The sequence below is a fragment of the Saimiri boliviensis genome, chromosome 10 (genome assembly GCF_048565385.1).
Source record: "Saimiri boliviensis isolate mSaiBol1 chromosome 10, mSaiBol1.pri, whole genome shotgun sequence".
Taxonomy (NCBI): Eukaryota; Metazoa; Chordata; class Mammalia; order Primates; family Cebidae; genus Saimiri; species Saimiri boliviensis.
Genome location: NC_133458.1, coordinates 37,898,225 through 37,920,871, shown reverse-complemented (window position 1 = coordinate 37,920,871; position 22,647 = coordinate 37,898,225). Strand labels below are relative to the sequence as shown.

Genomic DNA, 22,647 nt, shown 5'->3' with positions numbered 1-22,647 from the left:
TAGTTCAATCTTATTATTTACTAGTTATATCTCAATATATAACAATCTCCATATATATATTTTATATATTTATATTTTTGCATTATGACTCCCTTGATTTCCAATATGTTCTGACCTAATAGGCTAACATCATTGCCTAAGAGTCAGTATTTTCTTGCTTAAACCAAAAAATAGAAGCAGTGGAGAAATGTGTCACTTTTATTTTAAATTAAATCAATGAGAATAGAGAGAGAAAGCTATAACAATAGTTTATATTTTAATTAGATGGGAACAAGCCATAATGAAGAAATTTAAGGCATATGATTTAAATGTGGGAAAATCTAGATAATCCATAAAGATTTCCAAGAGTACTTCTGCATACTGTGTCCAGGAGGTGCCACACAATTTAATTTACAGAGGCAAATTGATGAGACTTTCCAAACAGTATATGACATGCTGTATTGCTTCACCACACTTTTATTAAAGTAATTCACAAAGGTGTGTCTCTAACTATGCCTTTAAGCCTCAAATTGATTACATAAATCTTGGAGAAAGTTTGAATAGACATTGAGTAAGATGGATAAATCATGAAAATTTTCTGACATAAACATTCAGCAGTTTTGAAGGACAGACATTTGTACTTACAAGTTAGAAATGTCTGATTATAAAATAAGTACTATTTATTGGGCCATTACTGGGTTCAGGGTTTTTAAATAAATAGTCTATAATTGTCAAAAAAATCTATGCAAAGAAATAGTTATGGGTCTCACTTTACAAATATAGGAACTGTGGCTCAAACGCTGTTTGCAGCAACGTGGATAAAACTGAAGGATATTACGTTAAGTGAAATAAGCCAGACACAGAAAGAGAAGTATCACACTTCCATACTCGTGGGGGCCAAAAACATTGCTCTCATAAAAGGGGTTAGTTGATTGATGGTTACCAGAAGCTGGGTAGAGTAAAGGGGTGGGAGGATGAAGAGAAACTGGTTAATGGGTGCAAAAATAAAATTAGAAAAAATAAGCTCTAGTGTTTGATACTATGTAATATATAATAAATTATATTTACTGATACCACAGTAGGGTGGCAATAGTTAACAATAATTTAGTGTACATTTCAAAATTACTAGAAGATTAAAAATGTTACCAACACAAAGAAATAGTAAATGTTTGAAGTAATGAATATTGTAATTACTCTGAATTAATCATTAAACATTATATGCATGTATGAAAATATTATATGTGCCCCAAAATATGTATGATTATTATGTATCAATACAAAAAGAATTAAGTAATTCATTGAAGATCATGTAGCTAGTAAGTATTCATATCAAGCTTTGAACTGTTATCTCTTAGGCTTTATTTGTTTTGCCTTTAAGCTTACACAAATTGTGTATAGTAAACCATGTGATTTTTCCGATAGAAGCAGGCCTCTTGTCACGAGTTAAATCTGAAAGCTTCATAATTTTATTTATTTAGAAGTTGATATACATTTCAAGCCAGGACATATTCCTTTGAAAAGTATGTTTTAATGGAATAGGAGAAAAATGTAAATACAATACATAAAGACAAAGGTGATTTGTGGTAGAGCTTATTTACAATAAAATGTAAATGACTGTTAGATTAAGACTAAGACTAATTAAAATACTCCAGAAAAATTAGCCTTTTAAAATTATTTACCTTAATAATTTAAATCAGTGCTATGAAATGTTACATTTACAGATTGTTCATTTTCTCTCTCTTACCTGTTTCTTAGGAATAATCTTTTAAAATCAGTTATCTATTTCTTTTGGATAATGCCACCCATGAAGTCCATATTTAATATTCCAAATGTAATTACCTGTTTGACGTCTAAATTTAATATACTTGATGATACAAACTTTTAACAATTTTCAACTGAGTTTTAATCATTCCAGTAAAATGATTTAAAGCAAAGAGCTATTTAAAACAGTAAAACTGAATTCATTTTTAAAATTATTTTATGATTAAAATATATATAGCCAATGATTGTGTCCCTGTGCTATCACTCTTCAAATCACAGTAAATTTTTATGTTAGTATCTTTTCTCTCAAAAAATCTTTAAAACACTCTTGTGGATTCAGAATCTTTCTATAGAACATGACAAACACATTTTTTTAAGGTGGTACATAATTACTACTCATCATGTCTGATGAAGAAAGAAAAGTTCTTGGTATATTGGATGTATCATTTGGCTTGTCTAATGCAGTGATTGTATCTATAAATATTGCTGAGATACCTGGCTTATTCATGTCCAAGAGCACTTTTAATTAGCACATTGACTTTTTAAAAGGTATTTCATATTCATGAAATCACATTTAATCTCATTTCTGGTGGCTAAGTTCTTATTTCTTGCCTTTGTCTCTTGTTGGTCAGCATGCAATCTTGACCTTCAAAGAAGGCAGTAAGAATAACCAATGTTGAAGTCCCACTGATGGTTTACACCAGGAAAGAACTCGTTTTTAGAGTTCATTCCTATCTCAGTTAGAACAAAATTTGCACATATCAGTCATCTTAAAATAGGCCTTTAAGATGTTTTCTCCAAGTATCAAGTTTATTTATTGTAACACCTGTGTCTCTATAGGTTTTTATTATTCCTGTGATTTGATCACACACCATAATCTCATTTCTCTTCATGGGAAAAAAAAAAAAAAAAAAAACTTGACTGCACTCTTACCATTCACACGTCCTTAAAAGCAATACCGAATTACCTTTTAAAACAATACTAATAGGCACTGAATATAGTAGAAAGTACACTGGTAAGTACCTCATGTCAAGGGGAGTGGAACCAAAGTGAAATATATGAAAAGATACCTGTATTAAAATTAAGATTTTTTATTTTGAAACATGTACTTGTTAAACACCTTCTTTGATGGAGGGAGTATTGTATATGAAAATGGAAAAAAAAAATGGTCTCTTGTGTTCATGTGGTTTTTAATAATAGAGTTTATGTAAAGAAAGCATGTGTACACATAACTAATACACAAGACAATATGATTATTTCCAGAAAGTAGATATATAAGGCAGGCCATGAGAGTTCATGGGGAAAAAGTAGTCTTTTTGCTGACATATCCAAGAGAGGCTTTGCAGTTACATTCAACATAAACTTTACTTTATGATACATCCATTGTACCCCTGGATGTTTATCCAAGAAAAAGTGAAAACTTATGTTTCCACAAAACCATATACAGTACTATTTACAGTAGCTATAACAACATCACCCAAGTCAAAAATTAGTGTAAAATTGTATTAATTGTAAATAAATTAGGTACAATAAATAAACATTAAAAATAGCAGAGTTTGCTGGTAAATGCAAGCACATAGGGGAGTGTCAGAATTAATATATTGAATAAAAGAACCTAGAAAAAAAGAGTTACATACTGCAAGATTACATTTATATAAAAATGCAAAGAATTATGATGATAAAATTGCCAGTAATTGTTGCCTAAAGCCAATGGTTGGAGAGCTATTCTCTATTACCAATTTGCTGATAGTTACAGTGGTGTACACAGCTGTTAAAACTCATTGAATTGCCTACTTTAAAATGGATGCTGTATGTTGTACATAATTCTACAATACATTTAATAAAGTTTCAAAGAAAGATTTAAAACTTAAAAAAATATTAATCCGCTTGTTCTTACATAGTAATCATTTTCATGGTTTCTCAACACAAACTAGTACATAGCAAATAACTAATAACTATAGTTTTGACATTTATAGTTGTTTGGTGGATAATTTACATGGAAAACAGGGATAACTTTCATTGTATATTGTATTTTATTGTATTGTTTCAGTATATTTAATTGTAGCTTTGTAGAGTGTCAACTAGTAACTCATAGTGAATCAATAAATACTAATATGATTTTTTAAATAAATTTAATGTACCACTTTTAAAATATTTCCCATGCAGTATTACAAAAATACCATTAGAATAATGTGACTAATATACTGGCCATTAAAAAAAAATGTGAGCCTGAAATCTGATAGTAATTTGTGTGGCAAAATTTTGTTATGTATTCATTAATAGTGCAATAAAATATTTTTGAAAATAATTTAAAATATTTAGAAATTCAACACAAAATAGCAAAAACTATGTAAACATGAAAATAAAAGCATATTCATAAATATTAACTCCACTGATAGAAATTTAAGATGAAATAGGTTAAATATTGAGCATAGGGAACTTTATAGAGCAATAATGACTTTTCTGATAGGAAATATGTAAAAATAGATGTAAACCATTGAAGGCTTTTTGTTATACATGAAGAAAATAAAGAAAAGAGAGTTTAAGATTGGGATTGATATGAGGCATAGAAATGTATTCTCAGTAAACATACAACCTTTCACTAAATGACTTGAATACCTTTTATAGCCACATATTTTAACAATTTTTGATAATGGTCATAAGATTAGAAAAATGAGTGGGGGGCCTCTATAAAGTGAGAGTCCTAACTTATTTTAAACAGGAAGTTAATTTCATGACCTGAAATGATTTACCTTATGTGCTTTGTAAGCTCAGCACATATCCTGAATATTAATATCAAAGTAATGGTGTATGTTGATGTAATCTTCCAAAAGGTAAAGAAATAATAATGTTACATATAAGAGTGAAATATTTAATCTTATATTACCCTATATTAAAATACAATTATTACCGTGAGAAGAGAAATCTGTAGGCTTATCCTTCCCTTTAACCTTCCTCATTGTTTTGATTAATCTGAAGTACTTATTAAATAAATAATTCATATTCAACCACACCTCCTCTTCCAGATCATCATACTTTCCAGGAGATGGCACTCTAGCACTTTGTTTTATAGTCTAGATAGCAAATCTATAAGCCAAAGGTTATTTTAGCAATGCCTATAAAATATTGAGTGACTTGAACACTCTATGTCCACATATAATCTTCAATTATTGGTCTCATGTATTAAGATTATTCGTTATTTATCCAGGTCTGTATTAAAAGTGCGACATGTCCTATTATAGTGTTATAATGTAGAATTTTAATAAATGATCTGTTTAATTTTGCAATTTAGGAAACAATTTAATCTTATAAAGAACATTAAAATATTTATGAATCAAAATGTCAGAGGTTGCAATGCTTAATAAATAATAGTAAACTGCCACAATTCCAGTAATGATCAAATTCAACATGATTTACATTTTTAATAATATTGAGATTCCCTGGAATTTTATCTACTATTGTGTAATATTTGGTAGACTTAGTAGGCAGACATATTTTTATATAAAGAAATGTTGACTTTCACATCAATAAGATTTGGAATGAACCCTTTCATTACTTAAAATTTATATATTTTTAATACTTAAATCTTTCTTTCTGTTTTCGTCTTATTGGATTCTAGTGTACTATGTGGCCACAAATAGGTATTTACTTGCCAAAGCATCATGAAATAAATCGAATGCTTATTTATTAGTATGTCTCAGAAAAAATATTTATAAAGCATGAGTTCTATACCAAGCATTATGATAGGTACTAGTTGTGTGACAATGAAAAAGAAAAACAAGAAAATCTTTGATCTTGAGGAGCTCCAAGTCTTATATGAGGCAGGTGTGAGAACTTATACTAAATTGTTAATTTCTGTGTGAAGCTGAAGACTGAACAATGGGGATTTTCTTGGGCTTTTTAAGAACATAAAATGCATCTACGAAACTTTTTAGGTGTCTCTAAAGTAGTCATTATGCTTGCCAGGAAAAATATCCATTGAAATAAACATGAAGAACCTTCTCCATAGAGAAAGTCCTACTCTCTGTAAAAGAAGACTCTACCAAAACTTACTTTTGACGCTTAATCCCTATTTGGGAAGAGGGTTCCTTCCCAGAGGAATAAAATCACAGTGTATAGAGGTGAGGTCTTTCTTCAAGAAAATAAATCAAGAAATCTGCAGCTGTGAAAGAAATAGGAGGTTGGGAGAAAATAAATACTTGGGAAAGTCACAAGCTTAGGACACAGGCACAATGAAAGACAGATTTATTCAGATGATTTTAGAATGCACAACAAAGATTAAGCACAGAACAACTCACAGCCAGATTAACATAAATCCTGACATTCAAAATCTGTTTATTTCAGTACCTATTATACATATGTGTGGGTAATATAGCATGTGCAAGGCATGTCAAAAACAACAAAAGTAAAACATAAGCTCAAGATACAAAGACGTCATGAGACCCAGACTCAGTTATAACATGAAATTCAGATATGACACAGGGTATTTAAAAACTTATGATTACTATGTTGACTATACTGGAGAAAAGTGGATATCATGTAAAAACAGATAGATAGTGTAAGCCTAGACATAGATAATCTTAAGAAAGAGTAAAAGAAAATGCTAGAAAATGAAAAAAAAAAAAAAAAAAAAAACAGTAGCAGAAACAAAGAAAGTTTTAGATATATGTGCTCATTAGCAGACTTGGCATGCTAAGAAAAGAATCAGTGAATTTGAAGATGGGTTAAGAGAAAATCCAAAACTAGACGACAAAGAGAATTTATTGCTAGTAGATCTCATCTACAGAGTTAAAATAAGTTCTGTAGACACTGTGAAAACTATATAGGCCTGAAACTTAGATCCAATAAAGAGAAGAAAAGCATCAGAGTAGAAAAAAAGAAAATATATAAATATTTTCATATTTGCAATTGATCTAAAACATATTTGTTTAAAGCAATAAAGAACTGTATTAAATGATTATTTCAAACAGACATGTGAAATGAATGCCAGCAATATTACAGGAATGAGAAGAAAAATTAGAAGTATTCTGTAATAAGGTACTTGCATTAAAAAATACACAGCAGTATTTGGAGCAGTATAGTGTTAGTTGAAATGAAAAATATATATTGCAAACTCCAGGATATCTACTAAAAGGTAACAGGAAAAAAAATTGCAATCTAAGGAAGGAGATATCATAATTTAGCATACGAAGTGGTCAATTAAGTGCAAACAAGGCAGAGAAGAGAAGAAAGGGTAAAAGAAAAAACAGTAACAAATGCAATAAATCTAAAACTGTTAGAAATGGTATTTATTTAAATATTTAAAATTTATTTTAAATGTGAATGGTATAAATACAATTGAAGACAGAGATTGTCACAGTTGTGTAAATAACTAGGAAACTATATATTGCCTACACAAAATCCACTTAAATGTGAAGAATTAAAGAGGTTAAAAGTAAAGTGTTGGAGAAAAATGTACCTTATTAATACTAATTGAAGCTGGAGGAGCTAAATTAATCCAAAGGCAGATTTCAGAATGGGCAAGATTATCAGGACTAAAGATGTGTATTATATAATGATAAAATGAGTCAATTCTCCAACAAAATGTAATAATTCTTAATGTATATACAACTAACAACAGAGCAGCCAAATATGTGAGAAAAATAAGAACCTGATAGAACTGAAAGGAGTAATAGACACATCACTTGTTAAATTGAGTTTAGCCTAAAGCTGCCTCCTTACGTATTTTGAGTTTGGCCTAACGGTTTCTCTTGACATCATAATCTGCAATGTAAATGGAGTTGTAAGAAGACTATAGCCTATCTTGGGCCAGTCACTGAGATTTGGCCAATCAGAGGTGGCCAACTGTTCAAACTATGTTCAAATAAGGCAAATGCTGAGCTGTAACCAATCCAGCTGTTTCTGTACCTCACTTCTATTTTCTGTACCTCACTTTCCTTTTTCTCGCTGTAAATATTCTTCCATGATGTGTTTGCATTGTAGTCTCTGAGCCTACTCTGGCTTGGAAGGCTGCCCAATTCTGAAATTGTTGTTTGCTCAATTGAGCTCTTCTAAATTTAATTTAGCCATAGTTTTGGTTTTTTTTCTTTTTCTTTTTTTGAGCAGATGGTGTCAGAAGAGGGATACAAAGTAGAGCTTTCTGCAACTCAGGAATGCCAACTGACCAAGTGAGGTACCCATCAGGGCCATTATATTCATCATTCTCTCAGAGCAACTGAGGATTTTGGTAAGTGCTCTCTTTTGGAAATTTTCAGGGATTTTTGTGTTCAATCCATTTGTTTATTTATCTTGCATGTTAGTGTATTAGTTCGTTTTCATGCTGCTGATAAAGACATACTGGAAACTGAGAATAAAAAGAGGATTAATTGAACCTATAGCTCCACATTGGTGGGAAGGCCTCAGAATCATGGCAGGACGTGAAAGATACTTATTACATGGTGGCAGCAAGAGAAAAATGAAGAAGAAGCCAAAGTGGGAACCCCTGATAAACCCATCAGATCTTGTGAAACCTATGCACTACCTTGAGAAAAGCACAGGAAATACCAGACCCCGTGATTGAATTACTCCCCACACCATCCCTCCTACAACACATGGGAATTTTGGGAGCTACAATTCAAGCTGAGATTTGGGTGGGGACACAGCCAAACCATACCACTTAGGTAAGGGAAAATCATCATTGTCTAAGTTGATCAAGAGAACCTAAGAGACAAAACCAGCAATTGAAGTGAAAATGAGATGCTTAATTTCTGAAGACCTGAATTCCTTCTGGGGCTTATACATGCATAAGTATTTGGCCCTGGAAGCAGCAAGTCTTAGAGAAATGGTGAAATCTTACTAAAATGTAAAGTCACAATAGAACATTTCAAATGAACAACACTGCACTGAAGAACTACGTTTGAAAATGAAGACTCCCAAATTAGTCTCATCTAGGGATTGATATGCAGAAATTTCAAAACACATTTCATTTTTTTTAATTGAATATTCTTATTTAAATACTTTATGAAAGGCAAATAAAAATCTTAAGCAATGAATTGAAAACAAAAATTAAAACTGCTAACCTTTTGGCTTAGTATCACATCTTAAAGGTGGAAAGAAAGCTATCCTAGATAAGATGTTTATACAAGGTAGGCCCACAGATAAAATAGGCTTGCTTCTTTTATGGATATATCCATGCTGAGTCCAGGCATAAAAAAAATATTTTCTTTCTTCATACTGAACTTAGTAATTTTAGCTAAGAAACAGTAGCTAAGTTAACAAAGAATACCCTACTAAACTAAAATATACCTTTCTAGAAATTAATTGGCTATTTGGAAACTCTTTTGTAAAATAAAGTTACATCTATCAAGGAAATCTCCAATTTTAAGGATATCTGCCAACGTATATTCAAAACTCGTACCATTCTTTTAAATTTACATAAGTTATACATTTGTTTAAGGTGCTTTTCTGGCCATCTTGTCTTAATGAACTTGAGCAGTATTTTTCCCCTTTGGTTTGAGCAAATGGTGATACAATACTTAGGCCTAAAGTATTAGCTCTGTGCTTATGAAGTATACATTTTTTTTGTTCCACCTAAGATTTGTCCTTTTAGAAATGCAAATTTGTTGCCTAGTTAACAATTGCTTATGGCAATGAAACAGGTAAATTGAAGATTCATAGACTGAATGTGAAAAAGAAAAAAAAATACTTTATAGCTGGTAAATGGAAATACTTTGTGAGAGCTATAAGATCTGCTTCTGTGTGTTTGTATGTCTCTATATATTATACGTATGTGATAGTTGGTAAATAAAGCTAGTTTTAAAATTATTGAATAGAAATGGCTTCAAAAATATCAGTAAATTATAATTAGATACTTGCTTGATTTGACTGTGAATTTACATCTTTGGTTTATAGTCTCTGGATTCAGGGTTCTGGATAGGTGGCCATGATGAAGTCTAGACACATGTTCTTAGTGCCTAGACCAGCAGTTATAAGCCAGAATTAAGCCAAATTTAGCTGCTTCTTTCTCTGCTTTTCCTGTTTCACCTCCTAGCTATTTTGAGAAGGATTGGATCCTCTAGGTATAGTCTTCACAGTTCTGTCTTCTGTCCTGATACTCCTGAGGTTCATAGTCCTCCTGGGTGCCACGTGACTACTTGAAACAGAATGACTGGAAAAAGACATTAGGGAGGGTGCCTTTTCAGTAACTTAAAATCTTAGGGTTATGTCATGTTAAATTAACCATTTTCCCATTTGCCTCAAGTATATTCAACAGTGGTGCATGTAGCTGCAGCATTTACCCTGAGATAATTTTGCCATGAAGTATCTCACTTTTATTATTATTTTCAAATCTCTCGAGCATATTGACTTTGCAAACAAAAAAGTTGTTCTATTTATAGCATTCGGTTTTTAGTAGTGATATTTCCATTTACAAAATAGAGTAATTATCAATTGCTGAAAATGTCAAATCTTAGAAAACGTGTCATTATTACATATAACGTTAACACGGTTCTTGAACAGTTGTTGAACAAATACACATTTGATAAATCCAGTGTTTCCAAAATAGACAATTCTGATCTTTCAGATGATTCTCACGTTAGATCTGTTTAAAAAGAACTCCAAAAACTGTGTTTATGTTTTATTGTTGTGTTGAAAATCAGTTAGATTTGCTTCAGCTTCAGGGAGCATGTTTTTGTAAAATTAAACGAGTGCTACCAATAAAATGTGCTGCTTTTTTTTTAAATGGGAAAAGTGTAAGTAATCAATAATTATAAAATTACCAACTCATCTGTAAGTTAGGATACTGAAATATGAATTATTAAACATGAGTTTAAGTGTATATACTTTGACATTATTTTTTTCTTGATAATTTTTTCCCATCATATTATAAATTTTAATTTAAAATGATACAGAAAAGTCAAAATACATTATATGTGTGCTTAATACTCTTGTCAATCACCAGTAAAGTCATTCTTCAAAATGTCCTGACAGGGCAGGATGCATTAATTTCCTGACTTTCCACTGAGAAATTCTTTTTTTTTTTTTTAATTATACTTTAAGTTCTGGGGTACATGTGCAGATTGTGCAGGAATGTTACATAGGTATACATGTGCCATGGTGGCTTGCAGCATATTATGTTTATATGGTATGGAAGAGCTAAATATATTTAGATCTGTTAATAAACAATAATTTCAAGAGGTACTTTTGTAAAAAAATTATAATTTTTTTCCCACATATACTTATATAAAACAGTTCAAAATTGCTTTCTAGGGTTTTCACAACATATTAGGTTCACTAGGATTTAAAAAGTACTGGATATGAAAGAAATAATTCTGTAGCAGCTCTTTATCAGCGTATATAAACAAAATCAGTGTTTTTGATGAAGAAAGCTATTAAAGAACAAAAGTGTTTATTAAAAATTTTGTCTGATTTTAAGTTACTTCAGGTATTCAAGTTGAAGAAATAAAAGTGACTAAGTCACAGAAACAGGTAAAACAAAAGTTTTATGAAAAATTTGTTTTTAAAACATGATAGATAATATGAGGTTTTATTAAAAATAGTTTTAGTATTGTTACACTAATAACATAGTAAAATTAATTTTTCTCTTTTGATCAAAATTTTGTTTCGTATTAACAAGAAACATAAAATATTTTTGTCTTTTGAGTAAACTGCAAAAAGTTAAAGAAGAAAGAGAGGACAGAAAAATAGATTCTGTTTTATGCTGTCTTAAGTCTTCTTGATTGAAAAACTGAGTGTCCTTTATTAAAGCATATAGGTATTTGTTTTTAAAAATATTTTAATTATCACTGTTAAATGAATGACTATTGTTTTATGGTGACCTTTGACGTATTTGATGGGCTTCCTAAAATCAAATTTCCTCTTCACAATTAAGTCTTTGTTGACCTTTAAGTTTGGAATGCTACAGAGGGTCCATCAAGCATTTAAAATAGAGATAAACACGATTATTTGACATGTTAGTTTACATGGGGTGCATTATCAAGTAAGATATAATATTTATCCTTCTTCAGGTTATATTTCAATGAAGTTATTAATATATTCCAAAATTGTATGAGGTTTCTAAAATTCTAATATGACTGAATATACGTATCAATCATAATTATGGTTATTATATTGTTATTATAGACCACAGAAATAACCAAATTTCCTTGCCAGCTGTATCTTTATGACTACTTAAAGTTATTTCCACAGTTAACTGCTTCTTTCTGAGTTAGTTTTTAAAAATTAGCAAGCACACAAAATCCTAGAATATGGAGTCTTTGATGAGGTCTTCATGAATGAACTCTGAGAAGCACTCTTGAATATGGATTTCTGATCACTTTAGAATCATATCATTTGGACTTTAATAATTCCCAAAATTTGAATGAAGAGATTACCTGATTTATAAAAAAAATTAACCCAAGCAAGACAAAAGTAATGTAATACCAGGAAAATACTTTGCCAGATTTTCCTGCAAAATCAGCCAGTACTAACATTATCTATGTATACAATTTCAATGAATTCCAAGGTCTAAGTCAAATTACCTATGATAACCCATTAATTATCAGTGCTATACGCCTAAATTGGAGAAACAACTGGTATTCAAAAGGACCTAATTTCAACGTTAAGCATGGGCTCATAAAAAACTAGGATGGCTGCCTTGTCGTTCCTGAGTCCTTAAAGCTTTCATTATTCAAAGTTCTGGATTCCATGACTCTTCGTGGAAAGATATAATTATCCAAATTAAATTTATATGTTAGTGTGGTAACTTCTAAATTGCTAAAATAGTTTACAACTAATGTTTGGTTTGCCAAATATGTATCCTGGAAGACAATGATAACTTCAGGTATATTCCGCTACTTGATGGGCCATTTAAACATTTCTAGAGGGATTTCATGAAGTTGTCATTTTTAATTCAAGTTTTCTGGTTGTAGAAAAGCTTTTCCATGCTAGTGTGCTGATGTTATAATAGTAGCTCATTATGTCACAGTGTATTATCAGCAAGTAAAGCAAGCTTTACATGGTTCAATGACTGAGGACAATCAACCCCTTCATAGTCTAGATCACAAGAAGATCCCAAGTGGATCTTCTGAGAGCATCAGAGAAAAACTTCCCTTGCCATCCACAATTCGGTAAAACTTCAGGACCTTGAACCTTGTGTTCGTAATCTCACAACTCAGAAGCTTCCTTCCACGCTCTTCAAACTGTACACCTCTTAGAACCATTATGGTAAAGCTAACCAGGGAAGTTTCTTCCTAGAAGAAGACAGCATTCTTGATGTGGACAGCTCTTTCTCAGAATCACAGATCAAGACTTCTCTACTACGATGAGACTCTTATCTTTCAATTTTTTTTTTCAATGCTTATACCTCTATGAAATATACCAGTGAAAAGGAGGTCTGTTTTGTGCACTCATGGGGTATACTTATATTGTGAAGGGTTTTGCAGCCAACCTTATACATGGATAAACTAATGCCATAATTGATGAATATGAAGGCCCAATGTAGGTGAGAAATGTTAATGGTACACATGTTGCCTCACAGTCAGAAACAGAACATTGGTCCATTCTTCTTAACCTATACCAAGGGTTAAAGAGAACATTGTCAGGAGGTCTTCATTATTCTACAAGGGCATCAGTGTTAGATCCTTTTTTCCATAGTTTGGAGTAAATAAGGCAATGATCAGAAATTTATCCCTCATAACAGGCTGTATAGAAGATTCCACGGTAAAGTCTATGGTTACACAACAGACTTCAAAATCTCTTGTGTAAGCTGAATAATATAATTGCTCTTGATTACTCAGTGGCTAGACAGAGAAGTATTTGTGCAGCTGCTGGCACTTCATTTGCCTGTGGAAAAACACATCCTATTGGGTATTATAAAGATTTAGTTGTAGTGGACTGATGAAGAGACTGCTTAGTTAAAGCGAGTAAACTCTTTATCTAGCTGATTCTTGGATCTATTTGATTTTAGTTGTTTGTTTTATGGGAACCCTAGCATAGGAGCATTCTCCAAACTCTTGGTATTATCTTCCTGATAGTTATAGTAGTAGTCTCCCTTGTGCACTGTATTCTCTTGAAAGTTTGAAATGTTTGCATTCACCCATCTCTAGAATGTCAGATGTTCTCTCTTCAACTGAAATGACAAGAGCTGAAATAAATGTGTGACCATGAGGGAACTGTAAACTTTGAATGATATACTGAAACCAGAAACCCAAAATGATGGTAACTGAGAGTGATGCCAAGACCCTAAGTTTTGGTCATATTCTCACCTAAGTGTTTCAGACTGAGCTCATACACTAGGCCCCAAAGCATCAGACCAAACCAAAAGGTGTCATAATCAAAATAGGAGTTAAAGGAAATAAATAGTTTCTAGAAAAGATTAGAGTTTGTTGTTTTTCTACTGTAAACAGAAAATTCCAGAATAAGAATGTATCCCTTACTCTAATCCAAAAAACAAAACAAAAAACTTACAAAACGATTTTTAATTACAAATATGCACACAAAACAAGTCAAAACTCTTTCTAGGGTTTTCACGAGAAATTAAAGTTACTACAAGCTAAAAACTACTATATATGAGAGAAACAATTCTATGTACAGACTGTATAAACAGAAGGAAGATATATGTTTGATGAGGAAAGTTATAAAGGCACAAGAATGTGTTAAAAATTTTGTCATAGTATATAGAAGACTACATCACCTATCAGTAATTGATGAATGCAGCAGGAAGATAGTCACTACAGATATAGTTAACTTGAACACTAGCCGTAAATGTGATCTAAATGGCATTTATTGAATACTTCATTCAATGAGGTCAGAAAATACAAATTCTTCAAGCTCATATGAGATATTCACCAAGATAAGCCATATTCTAAGCCATAAAACACGTATCAACACATTAGAACTGAAATCATACAAAGTATTCTGTCAGATCAGAAAGTAAACAGGAAGTCAATAACAGAATGAAGAAATTTAAAAATAATACATATTGGAAATTATGAATAAATTGTCTTTACTTGCAAATGGCATGATGGTCTATGTAGAAAACTATCTTCAGGGAAACCATTGAAAGTAATAAAGTATAACAAGGTTTTAGATTCAAAGATCAATATACAGAATTTATTTCTTTATTTGCCAGCAATGAACAACTAGAATTATAAATTTTAAAAAATAGAGATTTAAAATACCTTTGTCAGCATAGGTGTTGACTGATGAATTTTATTACTTATTTAAACAAATGAACAACAGAGTGCCCATATTTTTATACAATCTGGTAATATCAAGATCATCTTCTGCATTACCAGAAGTACACTGAAAAAACATCCAGTAATCCCTTTTGTTCTTTATCAAAGGTTGTACAGATTTTTCAAGCAATGTCCTTCCCCTTGACACAATAAATTATTTGGAACAATTATTTTTATACAAAAAAGGTCAGATTCATTTTTATATATGATTTCATTAATGCAGTAAATTTAGTATCCATATAGCTCTTGAGTTTGTTTTGCAAAGATAGAGCCAGAAGCTATTTATTCTAAGACCACAGGATAAATTTCTGTCCAGAAGTTTTAATAAGGAATCCTATATGGGACTTTCAAAGCCTCTATTATTAGCTCTTTTATCAGGCTGATAAGAAACCCTCCAGGAAACCTTCTTCACTAGATTTCAAATGCAGTACTTGAAAATGTGGGTGAATTACGCCTTGCACCCTCCATAATTTTCTTAATTTTCTAGCTGCCTACAAGTGACCTTCCTTACTGCCTATAAGGGTAGGGTCCTCTACGCCCAATGTTAGGCCAGTTTTTCTGCAGGATTTTGTAAACCTTGGCTCCATATAAATTCAAACATAATACTCCACATCTGGTCTTAATTGCACAGTAGACTTAAGTTAGATCCTGGTTAAGAGGTTAAGAATTAAAAAAAAAAAAAAAAACGGTGTTACAGAAATAATCATATTACTATGTAAATTATAGAAACAGCAAAAGTAACTGCTTCAGATTTCTGGGGCAGTCTCATTTTTGGCTTCATGTTATAATATGGTTTTGCATAGCTGTTAATGGATGCTTTCTATTTTGAAGATATTTTTTCCATAAGTTTATTTCCATTTGGGCTGCTTCTGCAAATTTTCTATTCATATGTTTTTTACTTTTGGCAAATTGTAATATTTGTTTTAAGCTTTTTAATATATATTTTAAGTTCCGGGGTATATATGCAGATTGTGCAGGATTGTTACATAGGTATACACATGCCATAGTGGTTTGCTGCATCTATGCCCCGTCATCTACATTAAGTATTTCTCCTAATGTTATCCCTCTCCAATCCCCCCAGCTATCCCTCCCCTAGTACCCCACATTCCCCAACGGGCCCCAGTGTGTGATATTCCCCCCCCCATGTCCATCTGTTCTCATTGTTCAACACCCACTTATGAGTGAGAACATGTGATGTTTGGTTTTCTGTTCTTTGGTCAGTTTGCTGAGAATGATGGTTTCCAGCTTTATCCATGTCCCTGCAAAGGACATGAACTCATCCTTTTTTGTGGCTGCATAATATTCCATGGTGTATATGTGCCACATTTTCTTTATCCAGTCTATCATTGATGGGCATTTGGGTTAGTTCCAAGTCTTTGCTATTATAAACTGTGCCACAATGAACATACATATGCATGTGTCTCACGCCACTTAGAATGGCGATCTTTGAAAAATCTGGAGACAACAGATGCTGGAGGGGATGTGGAGAAATAGGAATGCTTTTACACTGTTGGTGGGAGTGTAAATTAGTTTGACCGTTGTGGAAGACAGTATGAGGATTCCTCAAGGATCTAGAAATAGAAATACCATTTGACCCAGCAATCCCATTATTGGATATATACCCAAAGGATTATAAATCATTCTACTATAAAGATTATTTATTAATAATTAATTGCTTTAATCTTATTTGTGAAAATATTATTTCTCTTGATTGATGATAAGTATGTTCATATACTTTTTGCCCAGTGATATTACTTATTTGAGCTCATATGCCAAAAATCACACCATGATATGCCATCAAATCTATCTTAATGGCCTGTCAGTCAATTAGATTATATCTCAATATGTTGAAAATGAACACATTAAAAAATCACCCGATTTTCTGAAAGGATATGCTATCATGTGTTAGTCTAACAGCTCCTCAAAAAATTAAACATAGAGTTGGCTACATTATGACCTAGTAATTCCACCCCAGGCATCTAAGAAAACAGGAACTTGTCCACACAAAAATTTGTTTACAAATGTTCACAGCAGCTTTATATGTAATAGCCAAAAATTGGAAACAAGCCAAATGCCCATGGAAAGATAAATGAATAAATAAAATATGTAATTTTCTTACAAATAAAAATGAATGAATTATTGATAATTGATACAACATGGATGAATGCTGGAAACATTAAGTGACAATGATCATAAAAGATCATGTATTACATAATTTCATTGATATGAAATCCAGTAATAAGAACAGTCACAGAGACAGAGAGTGTCGTGGTGTTTTCCTGGGGCTGGGTGTGTTGGATGAAATAGATGTGACATTGCTGGCATGGGACTTATTTTTAGAGTGATAAGGGTTTAAAAATTGTGCTGATTATTGCCACAACTCTCTAAATATACTAAAATCCTTTGGATTGCACATCTTGCTGACTTTTTGTCAGGTGAAACATCAAAAAGCTGTTACAAGTATGTTTTCATTGTCTATCAAGTACATTTCTAACAAATGTTTTTTAAATTGTTGGAAAAATTTTACAGAAATAGCATTATTTTCTAAAAATAAGTGTTGATTAGCTATTAGACTCATTCTAGCATCAACAGACATGTTACAAATATTTATTCCCTGAGGCTAGGTACAATAGTAATATCTGGATAAAGGCAAAGAGTTTTTTTCTTTTATGAAGTGAAACAGGAAAACCAGCAGTATAAAGAAAAAAAAATATTGCATTGGTTTTCTTACATATCTATCCCTTTGGAAAGAAGTTCTGTACCTCTTGAGTACATTTTCTAGTGTAAGATGATTAGTCTAGAGCTGATCTGTCCAAAACAGTAGCTGTTAGTTACATGGGGCCTTATAAAATTAAATAAAATTAAATTTTTTTTCTTTGCTAATCTAGTTACATGTCAAGGAGGCAATAACCACATGACTGATCATTGGATTATCCATTTGACAATGTGCAGATATAGAAATTTTTATTGCTTCAGAAGTTCTATTGGACAGTCCTGATGAAGTTTCAAGTCTAAACTCCCTATCTTGGCATATCTTTTTCCTGATTAGGGTTCAGTGCATGTCACCAGCCCCTGCCTACACTATAGCCCATCCCAGGTGCCTGGCCTTGTGAGCTCACTGGCCTACTCCTTAATTCCTAAACATGACAAAGTTTTTTTCCAGCCTCTGTGTTTTTGCAAATATTTTCCCATCTTCAGTTAAGGAAACCACATATTTTTATCATCTTATGCATGTCCTGCTTTTACTATGAGACCATCTCTGACATCTAGAAACAGAATATCTCATTTCTATATACATAGTTGCATAATACTTTATACATATAGGTCAGAGTACAGTTTTACATTGTTTAATATTGTCTGTGAAATTTTTTTTCTTCTCGTGTACTTCTAGGGTTTCTGAGGTGTGTCTTTAATTTTATTGCCATAGATGTCTAGATTGCTAATATTTATTGCATATCTATATCTCTTTAAGTCTACCTACCTATCTATATAAAAATGCATTGAAATGTGATATATTTGTATAGTAATACCAATTTTATTTTATACACTACAGCTTTGTTAGTGGTTTATTTTATAATTCATTTATCTTTTGTTTTTATTATTATTGTATTATTTTTATTTTTCACTGTATATAATTTATTATAAGTATATTTGTAGTTTATTTCCAAGTATATTTAACCTTTATCAGAGCATTTTACCTGTTCCAATGTAGGTTTCATTGTAGTATTATACATTTCTATGTTTATTGTTTATTTGGATTTACAAATTACAGACAACTCTAAATTTATAAATGGGCATTATTCCAAAAGTTCACTAAATTTGTTGTTTTAAAATAATAACTCCACTTTCCATAAAATTAGAGCTCTGAATGATAAGTAAATCTCAAAGAGTCAACTAATGCCCATTTAAATACACTTCTTTGAAATATGATTATAATTATACTATTTAAATTTTATTTAAAATGTAGTTATGACATTTGAAGGAAAGGTATAGCCTTGTAAGTTTTGAAAGAATTATATCAGAAAGACACCTCCATGGCCCTTGGGACTCTCACACATTGTGGAAGGACTAGAGAGATATCCAGGGAGCAAGAGAGGGATAGTCTGTTTCTTGCTGAAGTATGATGAAGTATGATTCATTGGTGGCAGAAGCAGTGGTTTTGTGTGGAAACATTTCAGAAGTGCAGATTCTGAGTTAGAATCTGCTTTTTAACAAGATCCTGAGATGACTCATTCACATTGATGTCTGAGAAGCACTGGAGATCAAAAGTAGATTTTTTTTCTGTAACTATGTAAAAAATGCATTCCACCTCTGTCAGATATCTACATAAGAGAAAGAACTACTGAAGACTATTAATTTCTGAAAATTACCAGTTCTTGAGTAAAAGAACATTTCTCCTGTAATGGATTAGGAAAGAATCAGGACTCGAGATCTCTTACTTTCTATTGGTAAGTAAGTTTCTTATAATGGTAAACATATATTTGAAAAGCATAAAATACAACTCTCATACATATTTAAAATGAACATATCAGAGATATTATTTCACTTATTACTTTATGAGAGAGCCAGTGAGATGTTACAATTATTTCAAATAATTCAAACATGCTTACCCATACATACAGACAATCATGAACACTGAAATGAATCTACAAATGACAAAAACACTGGTGTTCATATCCACAAGACAATTGCCAATTGTATCACCAGCTGACATACTTATTTGTATTTCTACAGAAAGAATAATTGGCATTATCTGTATTGTAAGGCTTCTGTTGAATCAAGTGACCTGAAAATGTAAGAAAGTTAGAACACTCATTTATCATTATGTCTATTTCAAAGTATTTCACAATTCTTCCTGATGGTAGGTACAGGGAAAATGTCTGTGATAAAATTAAAAACTTGTAAACTTACCGAATTATTCAATTTAGTAAAACAGTGGTAACACATACTACTTGTTTTAATGTTTTGTTTACTTGCCAACAAGACATTTTAGCTTTTCATGGTTTATTAGAATAATTTAAAATGCTTAACAATGTTTGTTCATAATAATTCTGTTGTATTTTTAATATTGGGGAAAACAATGATACACTTTCCATAAAGTTAACTGATGTCAAATCTGGGTTTTCTCTTTCTCTACACAAATACACACACAGCACCATGATTAATTAATATGGAATAAATTTTAGGGTTCATTTCATATAAGTTCAGTTGCCATATATTGAAGATAAATATACCCCATATCCAACTAAATTTAAAAAATCTTCCAACTCCCAAATTTATGAAAAAATGATGCAAATCTGAATTTAGAAAGTTTATTAGATTGTCACTGGCACTTAATAAAATATTTAAAACTGTGGATTCCAGGCCGGGCGCGGTGGCTCAAGCCTGTAATCCCAGCACTTTGGGAGGCCGAGGCGGGTGGATCATGAGGTCAAGAGATCGAGACCATCCTGGTCAACATGGTGAAACCCCGACTCTATTAAAAATACAAAAAATTAGCTGGGCATGGTGGTATGTGCCTGTAATCCCAGCTACTCAGGAGGCTGAGGCGGGAGAATTGCCTGAACCCAGGAAGTGGGGTTGCGGTGAGCCGAGATCACGCCATTGCACTCCAGCCTGGGTAACAAGAGCGAAACTCCGTCTCAAAAAAAAAAAAAACAAACAAAAAAACAAAAAAACAAAAAAACTGTGGATTCCAGAAAGAATTTTGGCATATGTATTTCATGTAATTAAGGAGAGTATATTGATTGAAAAGTCCTCTGAACACTTCTCTTTATTATTTTCTGGCTGTAGCATTTCAAGAACTTTCCTCAAATTTCTAACAGGGCAAAACATAATAGATAAATGCTGTCTGGTACTTAGATATTTGTGCAGGCTTCAGATCTATCACTTCCTCTGTAACTAATTACCATTAAAACTAGTTGGCTTAGTATACTGAGTTCTTGGAAAGCACTTTGTCTGAGCTTTAAAAATTCTGTAAGTATTTGTTGAATTGTGTTTTAAATTTTCTTGTGGGAAATTTACTTTTGTAACAATATGTGCTGATGAGTCTCAGCCTGCAGAAGTCTCCCAAGACTCTGAAAGTAAATAAATTATTACTCTAAGCAGAACTGAAAAGGAAGATACACAAATAGCCTCAGTCCTTACTTTGAGTTATACCATTAATATTCAGCACTTCATTGTGCTCTATTTGATCTCTCTTCTTTAAAATAAAATCACACGGAAATGTTTTAGGCAACATTAAATGAATGATAGCCCCATGATATGGAAGAAATTGTTTACCTTTAATTAACAGCTCAACTTAATATACAGCTAAGTCAAATATAAGTAACCCAAAACATGTTATGAAATACTTTCTTCTGAATATTAATCATGACTATTTTTTAAAAAGCTATCTATTTTTTGAAATAATATATATTACATTCAATTTATTCAAGACTTATATTACCAAGTGTGCCTATGTACATACCTATATTCTAAGGAGCTACCACAAGAAATGTAATTTTAGAAAGCTGTTTAAAGTAATTGATAGGTAATTAATTTTTGAAAAAGGAAACTAGTCAGTTTTTCCATGTCACAAAAACTCTACAATTGTTTTGAAAAGTAACATGTTGCTTTTTAAATATTTTACAATATTTTACAATAGAACAGGTCAGGAAATTAAAATTTTTAAGTTGATTAACTTAATACCGAACTACTTGCTACTTAGAATGCCATGAGGATTACCATGTTTCCATTTTACAGAACTTCAGTGCAACCATCCTGGAGAGAATAATCCATAGTAAGCAAAATATTTTAAAATCTCTTTGTGCTTCTGAACCTACACATTTATAATATTGTTTTAAAAAATGTATAAAAATATCAATTACTGTTTTAAATTTGTCATGTGAATATGCTGTATTCTAATTTACATTCCATTTCTAGGTTGGCTTTTCTTGGAAAAATTGAGCCGATTCAATTCATATCTTTAATAGGATATAAGAAGTGTAAAATGCTGAACTACACTCAGAGATCTAGGAACTGGAAAGTTCTTTAAGGCAATAACTCAGTTCAAAGTCTGTCTGTAGGCCAGGAGCGATTAAGTCAGTTTTTCCAAGCCACAAGCTTTCAGTTGACTAAGGAAGTTAGAGGATTCCTTTATAATAGAGTTACAGTATTTTGAAAACATTATAATGGCTCTCAGAATTAAAGTTGAACGTAGTTGTGGACAATATCATTAATGAGGCATTTTGTACTTTGTTACCTTAAAATTGTCTTAAAATGCCTTAATTAGTGAGGGTCCAATACTGCTAATCTCTGTCAGAGCATGACACTATTTCTTCAAACTTAAACTTGATTTACTCTTCAGAAATTGCAGGGTATGTTAAATGTTATATAAAAAATCTCTGATTGGCCTCAATTATTTTGTTTCCTATTGCTTCTTACAGATTTGTTTAATGACCAATTCTCTAATTCATTACTGTATGCTCACCATTATGAAGTGTTTATTTTCTTAACAAAGTCATTCCCAAGCTCAAAAAATTTTGAAGTCTCCTTATGACATAGAAATTTCTCCACCTGGTATCAAAAGTCCTCTGCAAGAAGATCCAGGCTCCTTTTTGCTTAGCTTACCTCTCATATATAGAAATTTCATTGTTTTGGCACTGCATTGTGCAGCTGCTAAACCTGTACTCATTTTCCCCTGACTTTACCA

At 31.7% G+C, this 22,647-nt stretch overlaps 1 protein-coding gene across 1 annotated transcript in view; it reads left to right on the top strand.

Annotated features, from left to right (window-relative positions):
* ANKRD7 (ankyrin repeat domain 7) overlaps positions 1–22,647 on the top strand; it is a 1,180,453-nt gene that overhangs the window by 812,462 nt on the left and 345,344 nt on the right. The window contains exon 25 of the mRNA XM_010343808.3: positions 7,846–7,966. The gene's annotated coding sequence lies outside the window, so the exon portion shown is untranslated. The remainder of the gene's footprint in view (positions 1–7,845; positions 7,967–22,647) is intronic.